The sequence below is a fragment of the Asterias amurensis genome, chromosome 10 (assembly GCF_032118995.1).
Source record: "Asterias amurensis chromosome 10, ASM3211899v1".
NCBI classification, from domain to species: Eukaryota; Metazoa; Echinodermata; class Asteroidea; order Forcipulatida; family Asteriidae; genus Asterias; species Asterias amurensis.
The window spans coordinates 19,543,474-19,556,991 of NC_092657.1; the positions used below are offsets into that span (position 1 = coordinate 19,543,474).

At 34.8% G+C, this 13,518-nt stretch overlaps 1 pseudogene; it reads left to right on the top strand.

Moving 5' to 3' along the window:
- Positions 1-6,302: 6,302 nt before the first annotated feature.
- Positions 6,303-7,286, top strand: LOC139942781 (microfibril-associated glycoprotein 4 pseudogene; annotated as a pseudogene).
- The last annotated feature ends 6,232 nt before the right edge of the window (positions 7,287-13,518 follow it).

Here is a 13,518-nt window from a genome sequence, read left to right on the forward strand (position 1 = left end):
AGCAAACGATCTTGAAAATTGACAAGTTGGATTCCAACAGAATATGTTATAAGTAAACAAGTAATGTATTTGAAAAACAAACAAAACGAAACACAATTTGCAAAATGCATACAGCATTTTTCTGAAAATGATGTTCCAAGAGTTCAAGCTTTAAGAATGATTTCTGTTTTTAGAATATCCTTTTAAACTGTAATTCTGTGTACAGCTCAAAAAAAAAAAAAAAAAAATTATAACTTTTAAATTTAAAACGTGTAAGATTTTAAATCAATGGCAAGTTATTATTGAAGGTTTTTTTTTTTCACTGGCAGGATTCAAAGTATAGTTGCAAGAGTTGGTGGTGTGGTGGGTTCGAATCCTGGTCGTCTCAAAAGTATAAAAGGCCAACACATAATGACCAGGGGAGTGGGCCGTAAAGTTTGACCTATAAAAATGGTTTAGGAATAATGGTACCACTTAACAACTAACAAGTAAGGGTCAAAACTACTCTATAACATTCAAGAAGAGGGTCTAACTGCTACTTCGGTGCGTTGTTAAAATATATCAAAAACACTTGTCAATGCCACTTTTAAAATCTTACATTATGTGCCTCGATTGTGAGTTGTAGAGTAAAGTAAACTTGTTGGCAGTTACAAATATTATTACACTCTAAAATCTCCCGGGTCAGAATTGATCCGGATTTTGGTCTCGGGGGGGGGGGCATACCAATTTCTGGGTCACTTTGACCCGGAATCCCTGTCAACGAGTCCCGGAATCCGAGTCAAAATCTCCGCTTTAACCAAATTTCTGGTCACAATGACACGGATTCCGGGTCACATTGAAACGGAGTCCGGGTCACATTTAAACGGATTCCGGATCAAACAGACCTAGAAATCCGAGTATCTTTTGACCCGTGATTTTTTTTACAGTGTAGACTGTGTAAGTCTCACGATGAAAAGGTCACTATTGAGCTTTCGGGTACCTGTGAGTCAAAAGCTATGATAATTACGCCTGAATGCAAGTTCGTAAAAGTTTAATGCTTTGGTCACATCAATGTTGCCATACCATGTAATGATAACTTCTAAATGTGTTTTGGTGATTCTGAAAAGAAACGTTGGTTTCACTGTTCAATACACAAAACTAACTTGTGGAATTATTTTTTTTTAAACTTACAACGAATAATTGTTAAAATTAATGGTTGATAAATGTTTTCTTATTACGATAGGCCCCATTCAACGGAGGAATTTTTATTATAACAACACTATACAATTACAAAAACAGTTCCTAATACACGCTGTAGCTGCTTTTCGAGGTTTCAGATATTTCAAATTCTCTCAAAGTCGACTTACACATTCTATCGATGTAGTTGATGTTTAGTGGTGTTGTACGTGAAGTATGTAGTATCTTGTTCAAATTTTAATTCATATTCTGTCTTGTGTATTGCTGAGGTATATTACTATTAAAACAAACTGTTTGTTAAACCAAACCCATTACTAAAATCTATGAAGAATACGCCTTTGTTAAAATCAAGGGGGTGTACGAAGTGTCTAAAATATGAGATAACAAAAAGTATCGTACTTAAGGAGAGTAATTTAAAAAATAAATTGATGTCAAACAGACCTTCACCATTTGCAAATCCACGTATTATACGATAGAGAAATCTTACAAAATAACGTTCAGCTTCGGTACAAAAATAACAAAAGTTAAGAGGGCAAAAAAACAAACATTTTGGGGGGGCTTTCGCTGTCATTTTGTTCTAAAAGTTAATTTTGAAAATGAAAAACTTAATTTTCACTGACTATACTAATAACTAATAACTTATACTAAAACTTGTTGGTTTAGCACTAACCATTGATAAACCTGCAGTTAAAGTCCCGGGTTGTGTAAAACTTAAAATTGTGTTTAATCGCCCACAAATACAACGTTTAAACATCAGCAACTTTAAACTAGATTTAGTACCCATTGATAAACCTGCAGTTAAAGTCCCGGGTTGTGTAAAACAACAGAATTGTGTTAAATCGTCCACAAATACAACGTTTAAACCCCAGCAACTTTCAGTGAAAATGTATTCACATGTTATCTTAAAGGAGGGATTAAATAAAGTACGTTTAGCGTCACTGGTAAAATGTCGAACTATTGTTATGTATGTTGTAGACAGAGGACATAAATAAAAGATGTAAAATCAACTGCTAGTCTTAAAAATTCTTTATTTGGTAAAGGACCACACTCACAAATAAATGTCTGTATCCTACCAACGAACTAATGAGCAACATTCACTCTGTAATTCCCTTATTGCAAACTATGATGAATGACTTAATTACACATTTCTTGATTTACAACATTTGGCTGAAAATGAAAATAATTATGGGAACCTTATATTGGTATTCTTGCAGTTTCGACCCAAACAAACATTTACCATTAACCTGACCAAATTACATCGAAGATAAATGATCCTCTCTGTATAAACAACAGTTGTTGACCAAACTGTTGGTATCTAAAAGCTTGAGTTCAAAACTGCACAAATAATTCTACCAAATTTATATTATTAACCAAAATAAAAGGCAACGACAAGATATACCGTCATCAATAATTAAAGAAATTGAAGGTAGTTTGGACAGGCCCAGTTACACGCTCGATGATATTGTATGACGTCACTCACTAAACCACAATCCAAATCAACACTGGTTCATCTACAATTAATCCATTTAGCCACTTGTATACCGCTCAATACAAATACAAATGTAAAACCGACAGAGGGCGCTACGCAAATGTAACCCAACTAATTTCAAAGCGATCTGGCGTGCTATTCGCAATGCAGAAACAATTGCTATTTTTGAACTGCGTTTTAATTTGAGGTGACGTAAAGCGGAAACTCTAAACAAAAAATGTTGAATGGAGTAGAAGGCCGTCTGATGAGGATAAATAAATTGAAACATTGGGTGCTATGAATAAAAAGGAGTAATTACTAACAAGTGCTAGCAAAAAGTAAAAGCATAAACTTCCGAGTAGAAGCACTCGGCAAAAGCATCTTCTGGATTCCGTATGAATAAACTTATTCTTCAACAGGAAAGTATTCACTGAATACTTAGGATTAAATACTTCTGATATCAAGCTGTCTGCCATGGCTGAATGGCTCGAAACAAAATGGTTTCCTTTGAATTACAACTTCCATTCACACACACAGCCCAATCAGCATTTGATTCAGCCATGATATTTTTGTTCTGACAACATTTTGATGAAGACGACTCATCTGGACCCAGAATCAAAACTTAGTGACCAAAGCACAATTAAACTAAATGTTACGGTTCGAAAGGAGAATCTCGTCTGTGCTATATTAAAATATTAAACTTACCATAAATCCATAAACACTTTGATAGCAAAGCGTTGTAAGTCCTCCATTGTGAATTGGTCACCAACATTCATAAAAATGGTTCGTCGTTCTCCTGTTAAAACAAAAATTTATACAACTTATTATTAATGTGATGCCAATAATAGTCATGACTGAACTTTCAACAGAGCCTGGCCGTAAGAAGTTCATTGTGTAGTTGAATACTGAGTTGGGGGTCAGGGGTTAGTGACCTACCTGGACTCAAGGTCGTGGTTTTTGTAGCTAAGACATCTGTTCAGAAAGAGCAAACTTGACGAGGTAAGGATGAAGATGATTGCGTACAAACTTGGTAGGAATGACGCAGTTATCAGGGAGATACCAGCAACTAATCCACTCACTGTCACCACAGTCCTAGATAGCGCCAAATCTCTCATTTAGTGGCGTAGCTAGGATGCCCGTTAAAGACACTGGACACTATTGGTAATTGTCAACGACCAGTCTTCTCACTTGGTGTATCTCAACATAATTATGCATAAAGTAACAATCCTGTGAAAAATTGAGCTCAATCGCTCATCGAAGTTGCAAGATAATAATGATAGACAAAAACACCCTTGTCACACGAAGTTGTGGGTGTTTAGATGGTTGATTTCGAGACTCAAAATATAAATCTGAGGTCTCGAAATCAAATTCGTGGAAAATTACTTCGCTCGAAAACTATGTCACTTCATAATGAGCCGTTTCTCACAATGTGTTATACCGTCAACCTCTCTCCATTACTCGTCACCAAGTGGGGTTTTATGCTAATGATTATTTTGAGTTTGAAGGGTTAACACATTAAGGATACAATGTACATTATGACCGTTGCATAACAATACACATTGTGAAACAGGCTTGCATGTGTTGCCAAATACCACAGATGTTCTTCAAGCCCATCAAATATGCCATAACAAAAGTAACAGGTATTGGGTATAGAAAGAAACAGTTTAAAGCCATTTGACACTTCCGGTAAACAGTATTGTCCAAAGGCCCACACTTCGTGTATCACAACCTAATTATATGATAACAAACCTGTGAAAATTTAGTCTCAATCGGTCATAGGAGTCAGAAGAAAATAACGGGAAAACCCACCCTTGTTTCCGCACGTTTCGCCGTGTCATGACATGTGTTTAGAATAAATCCGTAATTCTCGCTGTCGAGAATTGATAATTGTTTTAATGTTTTCTCAAAAAGTAAAGCATTTCATGGAATAATATTTCAAGAGAAGTCTTTCACCATTACCTTCTGTAAACCCTGTAAGTTATTTGTAAATCTGTAACTTTAATTTTTTCTTCCGTTCCGAAAGTGTAAAATGGCTTTAAAGATGCTATGTCAGATTTTTTGCCACAAACATTAAACAATAGATTTGTTTGAGTGAATGGTATTTCAAAGAGTATCAGCCGCTTTAACGAAAACAAGTTTTTAACTTTTACTTTTAATGGTCAGGAACCATGACAACAATTTAAACGGTTCTTATAAAACACATGAGAATTTTTGAGCACTTTATTTCACTGCTACTAATAATTGGCGGACTTTTTCGAGCAATGGCTTAAATGAAAGCTTGTAACTTCCTCGACCCCCATCAAAATACCTATTGAATTTTAAATCAAATCGGCCAAAAATCTGACATAGCATCTTTAACCCAAACACCGATTTGTGTTAGCGCTGTATATTGTGTACTTTCCAGGGGAGATTCATTACCAAATGAATTCAAACCCACATTATGCTGCTTTCAATACTTGTCTTTGGTAAATATTTAGAACAAAAATGTTTGTTTGTAAAAAATTGACTTTGGATCTTTTCTGTTTATAATTCAATTGACCACCAAAAACACCCTACAATATAAATTCTTATCGACAAATGTTGTAATCTAGAAATTTAAACAAGCGATATACAAAAGTAAAGGAACTAGTAGTTAAATTGTGTTCATGGATATTGCTTGTCCCATGAATATAGTCTGTGTAGTTAACCATAAATAATACGCCTATTGACCTCGTGTTAGCGTAGTTTCAGCGTTTTTATATATTTTTTTATGGAAGATGCACTATTAAAAATAAATTATTATTATTAATTTATTAGTTGGAGTAATTATTTATGTTGCAACAGTCACTAAGTAGCTGTGTAATTGGGAAATAATTGCTGTGTTGCGTGAGTAAATAAGCGTAGCAGGATGCGGTGCATAATTGGCTAAACTTAACTACTTAATTGTCTTTTTGAACGAGTGCAGTAATAACCAATCCGTCTTGAAACGATTAACGTGTGCTCTAGGGCGATATCCAGTGCCAACGTAGCTGTGTAATTGGGAAATAATTGCTGTGACATGTTGCGTGAGTAAAATAGCGTAGCAAGATGCGGTGCCTAATTGGCTAAACTTAACCAAGTATTGCCCTTTTGAACGAGTGCAGTAATAATCATTGAGTGCTAAAACGATTAACTATAGTAATAATAATGTACATTTATAGGGCGCGTAATAATATCCATTGGAAATGCTCAAGGCGTCAACAAGAAAGACGTTATAATGAAAAAAAAAGTAACGTGTGCTCTATGGCGTGCATGCATCACTGAATCTTTTGAGGGGAAATATATTGTATTAACATCTTAAAGTAGCTTTTACATAAAATAAAAAAATTATCAGCCAGCAACGACTTAAAATTTAATTAACGTTTCTATGGTTACCGTTTTGTTGTCATCCAAAACACCAAATGACTTGCGTGGTTGGAAACAATCTGGAAAACAAACACTCTCTTTTTGCCAGTGTCACAGAGTGGATCAACTGAAACGGAGCTCCTGTTAAAACTTGATCTTGCTTCGCAGACGATTTGCTATGAAGAAAACGTAAATATTGACAGCTAATGTGTTTAATAAGACAAACCAAATTGTGACTGACGACAGTACCAGCTTCTTTAGCAAAGTTCTCTATTTTCGTGTGGCATCTGAAACCTTTACTACGTACAAGTTCATCATGGGAGCTTTTAACGTTGCTTTGTCTCTGTTACTCATGGTACGTTATGGTCAGAGTGAGAATCCACAGAGATTAATCTCAACCATGTATCAAGCTACCAACCGAGCCTTGGAGAATCATGTGTTTCAGTGGAAGACTGTATCTTCTCCTGTGATATGTGGGCGAGACTGCTCTATGGATCCACGGTGTGTGTCGTTCAACTACAAACTATGTAGCCATGTTTGTGAATTCAACAATATCACCAGAGCAAACAGCCCTGATGACTTTATCGAATCACAAGGAAGTGTCTACTATGATGAAAATGTTGACACTCTTTTAGTTGGTATTCCGGACCTGAAGAGGTATAGCAGTTGTATGAAGTTACATCAAGCCGGTTACTGTAACGATGGCATATACACAATCTATCCTACAAGCCTAGCTGATGAATTACATGTCTACTGTGATATGAAGACAGATGGAGGAGGCTGGATCGTGTTCCAGAGGAGACAAAATGGCACTGTTAACTTTTACCGTAACTGGACTGATTACCAATCTGGGTTTGGTGAGTTACAGAATGAGTTCTGGTTGGGGAATGATATCCTGCGTGACCTTACTGGGTCAGGTCAATGGGAGCTCAGAGTAGATTTGGAAGATTGGCAGTCCAACACAGCTTGGGCTTCTTATGGTGAGTTTGCTGTTACAGGCGACAAGTACACTCTCCAGGTTGGTTCATATGATGCTCAGAGTACAGCAGGTGATTCAATGGCATGGCATATTGGCCAATCATTCACAACGAAGGATCGGGACAATGATGCAAATCCTATAGCCAATTGTGCCGAGGTATATGAAGGCGCCTGGTGGTTCAGACGCTGCTTTCGGGCTCATCTGAATGGTAGATACTATCCACAGGGAGATATACCCCACACACAGGGACTACAGTGGTATTTGTGGAAGTTTGATTACTCCCTGAAGAAATGCAGCATGAAATTAAGGCAAGTTCTGTAATCATCTCATCGGACGAGCATGATAGAATAAAGAAAATAACTCCCAAGAAGAACAATTTCCTTCTAATAATTTTTGATTACATGGTCTACAAATATTATTATCAAAACCTACTTTGCTCATCGGTCGGTGAAGAAAATATTCACAAATTACAGTTACAACAAAACTTACAATTTTAACGTATTTGATTTTAAGAGAATTTAATTGAACAAAGAAAAGGTCCGAAAAAATTGTTGAATTACCAGGTGAAACTAATGTGGGTATAAATTTTTACTATTTAAAAAGGGTTACTTAAAAACATCAGAACTGGCTACTTAAGTTTGTTATGTTTATCTCCCTAAAGAACAGATGGATAATGCTGAACGGAATGCTCGTAGATGAAGAAGCGACAAAATAGTGTTTATTTTTAAAACGTATTTGATGATCGTAATCTGAATTGTTAATTTTTGAAAAATCAATCAATTTGTATTTAGACAATTTTGACTTCAAAATTACTTCTACTGTAATGTTCTATCATCATTTGACCACTTACAAATTACATTGGTTAAAAACCTTTTAGACAGAACAGCCACCACGTGACTCTTTGGCTGTTGTAAGCACAAACAGATTTCAAAAACAAAATACTTAAATGTCTTGACGAAAGAAAGTTCAGCTTGCTCGTTGGTAATAATAAAAAGAACGGTACAATTTGTACAGTGGTTTTCCTCAATAAAAGTAAAACATGTTGATTTAGATTCAAAACAACAGCATCGACAACTTGGATTGTTTGACAGTTGCATTGAGAAGTGTTTGTTTTTGTTTACTAGAATGTTTCCAATGACATCTTAAGTTTTAGTTCCTAATGGTGAGATGTGTTTAAACAGAATATTAATAATAATAATAATAATAATAATAATAATAATAATAATAATAATAATAATAATAATAATAATAATAAGAATAATAATAAGAAGAATAATAAGAATAATAATAATAATAATAATAATAATAATAATAATAATAATAATAATAATAATAAGAATAATAAGAATAAGAATAATAATAATAATATCGAAGTCTTATATAGCGCACGTATCTACCAAGGACAAGAAAGACCAGAGGTGTATACTAATTGATGTGTCAATACCTTCCGAACGAAACACCTCAATTAAAGTTGCCGAGAAGCTGTCTAAATACAAAGACCTTGAGATCGAGATTAGCAGAATGTGGAGTATGAAGACCGAGACAATCCCAGTGGTCATCGGAGCTCTGGGACTAGTAAAGAAAGGACTGGAGAAATTCATTGAACGTATCCCTGGCAGCATAAGCATCAACTTAGTCCAGAAGATTGCACTCCTCGGCACAGCTCACATACTACGTAGAATTCTGTCCATTAAATAACATCACCCCTTTAGCGCCTCAGATCCAGAGTCTGGATCCGGCTCTGTAGGATGTATCGTAGATAGCATAAAATAAACTTCTTAATAATAATAATAATAATAATAATAATAATAATAATAATAATAATAATAATAATAATAATAATAATAATAATAATAATAATAATAATAATAATATTAATAATAATAATAATAATAATAATAATAATAATAATAATAATAATAATAATAATAATAATAATAATAATAATAATAATAATAATAATAATAATAATAATAATAATAATAATGAATTCTTATTTTTTTTTATTAGTGCACGTATCTACCAACAACAGAAGAAATGGCTGCAAAGATCAGTGCAGCAGCAAACTTACTTTACAAAAAAAGTGTGGTTTAGGATGAAGTGGAATAACATTTATTGTCAACAGCTATTTCCAATTATTTGTTGTTGTCAGAGCGTTTAAGAAGGTATATTTTTAAGAAGGCTGTTCTCTTTTAGTAAACTTAAAGGGAATGTACACGTCTGGTTTACTAAAAACAAATATTAACTTGACTGACTAACTATTAACTTGATTAACTTAACTGACTTGGTATCGAGCATTGCAGAGCTGTTGGTAGTACAAAACATTGTGGGAAACAACTCCCTCTGAAGTAACGTAGTTTTTGAGAAAGAGGTAATTTCTCACTAAAATAATAAAAGACTTCTAGCGAGAAGTCTTTTATTCATCTGAAAGCACACAAATTCGTCCAACAAAGGTGTTTTTTTGTCATCATTTTCTCGCAACTTCGATGACCGGTTGAGCCCAAATTTTCACAGGCTTGTTATTTTATGCTTATGTTGGGGTACATCAAGTGAGAACACTGGTTTTTGACAATTACAAAACATGTACACTACCTTTAATTGTCTAAATCTATATCATTTATATGTGTGAACCTTATATTACAACAAAAACATTGTTTGAGGATTATAACTATGTAGTCATCCAAGGAAACAAACAGATTGATCCGACGAAATGATATTTGTATTGTCAGAGTGTTACGAAGGTACATGGTATTAGAAGATTTTTGTTCTTTTTTTAATTAAAAAATGAAATGAAAATGAAAACTGAAATGAAATATACTTATTGTTTTATACAATATTATTACTTTTATCTGTGTAAACCTAAGATTAGAAATCAAAAAATAAATGACTAAAGTGTATACTCATTCGGGTATACAACAAACAAAAAAAGATCAGAAGAAATGATTGTAAAGATGAGTACAACAGCAACATTCCTTTCGGGAATATTCAGAGGGTTGTTTAAAATTACGAAGCGGATATTACATCAATTGCGATCTGTCAATTTAAACATTGGTTGTTGTCAGAGTGTTTAGGAAAGTACATACTGAAGAAGGTTGGTTTCTTTTAATATTTTACTCAATTGCCTTAATCTATTTTTTATATTTTTCTGTGGACCTTAGATTAGAAAACAAAACTCTTGGATGTCAATAAACATTTACTCGTCCAATGAAACAAAAAAAGGATCAGAAGAAATGATTGCAAAGATCAGTAACAGAGACATTCCTTTTTGGAATATACTCAAATTGTGGTTTAATCTTGATGAAGCAACTATCAAATTTGAGAACTTGCTACTTTGAACATAAATTATTGTTTTTTGTCGGAGTGTTTAAGAATGGAAATTGTGACGAAGGTTTCTCTTTGATTTTACTTAATTGTTTTACTCTTAAAGGCAGTGGACACTATTGGTAATTACTCAAAATAATTATTGGCATAAAACCTTACTTTGTAACGAGTAATGGGGAGAGGTTGGTGATATAAAACATTGTGAGAAACAGCTCCCTCTGAAGTGACCTAGGTTTGGAGAAAGGGGTAATTTTCCACGAATTTGATTTCGAGACCTCAAGTTTAGAACTTGAGGTCTCGAAATCAACCATCTAAACGCACACAACTTCGTGTGACAAGGGTGTTTTTTCTTTCATTATTATCTCGCAAGTTCGATGACCGATTGAGCTCAAATTTTCACAGGTTTGTTATTTTATGCATATGTTGAGATACACCAACTGTGAAGGCTAGTCTTTGACAATTACCAATAGTGTCCACTGCCTTTAACTATATTATTTTGTGTTAGCATTACATACAAAAAAACACTTTTTGAATGCTAGAAACATTATTAGCCATCTATGGCCTTTTATAGGAGGATGGGAAAAAATCACTGACCAGATATTAATCCTGTGAATGAACAGCGTTAATGCGACCTGATACGATTTTAAATTCGCTTAAAACAATGAAAACACACATTATTAGCGCCAAATCGATTTTGCAATGCTCACAGGCATAATATTCAACCATAAAAAGTGAAATCATGAGAAAGGTCATATCATACAACACTAACATTATTATGTCATGACAATGGTTTTTTCCTCAAATAAATATTAAGTTTCAAAAGTAAAGATGCGTATTATTTTGACATGTTTTGAATAACATACATTTTTAAGTGCATTTTATTGAGAAATATTTATAAGACGCCAATAAAATTTTACTTGTTATTTAAACAGTCGAATAAATGGATGGACCGTGCAAGTTTCGCGTGTTTTTTAAACGTTTAAAACATTTTAATGCGTATTGTTAAGGTTAATGTTATTAAAATGTATTGTTATTATTTCAAGTTGAGCGAACCAAAAAATGGAACTTACAGTTTGAAAGGGTTGCAATACGCGTCTAACTTGCACGATATTTTGATGTATACTTATTTGTTTACATAATATTGGAATGCGTATGATTTGAGACAATAAAACAACTCCATGGACACAAAGTGAAAACAAAAATGTTTGTTCATGAAAATTGTTCAGTGTTGTTCAGTGTTGATTTGTAAAACTGTGTTTACCAGAAAAGCTTATTTGTAAAACAGTGCTCTGTACTTAAAGGCAGTGGACACTATTGGTAATTACTCAAAATAATTCATAGCATAAAACCTTTACTTGGTAACGAGTAATGGGGAGAGGTTGGTAGTATTAAACATTGTGAGAAACGGCTCCCTCTGAAGTGGAGTAGTTTTCGAGAAAGAAGTTTTTTTTCCATGTATTTGATTTCGAGACCTCAGATTAAGAATTTTGAGGTCTCGAAATCATGCATCTGAAAGGGTGTTTTTTCTTTCATTATATCTCGCAACTTCGACGACCGATTTAGCTCCAATTTTCACAGGTTTGTTATTTTTTTTGCATAATGTTGATATACAGAAGACTGGTTTTTGACAATTACCAATAGTGTCCACTGTCTTAATGTTGTATAACTAGATCAATACAATAGCAATAGTACAATAATTATAGTACAAATTGCAGCCGATGAACGACCAGTGAACATCATAAATCGACTTGAACGGAAACAGAAGGCATGGTCCGATTTTATTAATGAGTGCGTTCGATAAGCTTCCCTGGTCGACCTAGCCTTTAGTCAAGGCGCACGCGGCACACCGGATGGCACGCACAACCCCAAAAATGTAACGCACGAAAAAAGAGAAAATGTAATGCATAATGCATTAGCGTGGTGAGTTGCTGGCCAATAAGAAGCTACAATTATTTGCATGACGACACAAGAACGTTCGATGCAATTCGTTAAATTTTCTCCCACCAAACACGTTGGCAAACGTAAAGAAAAACATAAGGCACCCAAAACGAGTTGGTAAAGGCGCTTCGCGGCTTCGCCGCTCGCGGTGATAGTCTTTTTTCGTGCGTTACATTTGTGGGGCTGTGCGTGCTATCCGGTGTGCCGCGTGCGCCTTGACTAAAGGCTAGGGTCCACCCCGCGGTGCTCACTCGGGTGAGCCCCTGACAAGAGCTAACCGAACGATCACACTCGCCCTCTCGTGGTGACGTCATGCACCTCAGGCCACCCCAAGTGACCCACTCCACAAGCAGGGCACTGTGGGCTAACCCAGGTGGCGATTGTTTTTTCCCAAACGACATTGCAATATTGTTTTCCCCTTTCCATCCAAATTGGCTCTTTCCGTCAAAATTACGTCAAAATTACGTCATAATGAAAATTAATTGGCCTGCTTTTAATGGCAAACCACAGATGTTGTCAAGACAATAACAATTTACACGGAAGTTGAGTAAAATAATCACAAACAGGACAACATCTAGGCATATGGTGAAGCAAGGCTTTTGTTCCCGTACCAACGGACAGACAAAAAACGAACAAACAATCAAACACACCAACAGACTATCACAACAGTAATTTAAAAACACATTTTTCAACATGTACATGTATGGGTACAAAGACAAAACAACATCCGGAAAATATATCATAACTTTTCGTTCTTAACTGAGAATTAAGACCTGCTTTTAATTTATAAATTTTTGGTTTTTACCAATTTTTATGGGTAAAAACCACAAATTAATATTCTTTATCCCCGATGCAAATTTAACATCTATTGCTTTTAATTTGTTTGCGAAAGTAAGTACAGATTTTAGTGAATCACTGAGACTATTCCAATGTAGTACCACGTTGGACAAGACTATTTCTAAATAATGATGCTCATTATGTGAATCAATTAATGCTATTAATTTTATAAAATTGCGGCGGACATTGTCAGTACCACAGTACAATGGGGGACTTTTAGGCGCTAGGTGGCAGCAGACTTACCAGGTAATTTTCCGTGGTTTGCGTAGTTCTGAGCATGCGCACATTACCGAGAACAATGCATTTTACCTAAAGAAAAGTCTGCTGACACCAAGCGTCCTGAAATTCCCCATTCGCTATCCCGACAAGCCATAATTTGTTATAGTGAAAAATAATGTATATTTTGGGTTTGCCAGTTTGTGGGGGGGGGTGGAGGGTTTTGTTTTGGGTTTTTTTT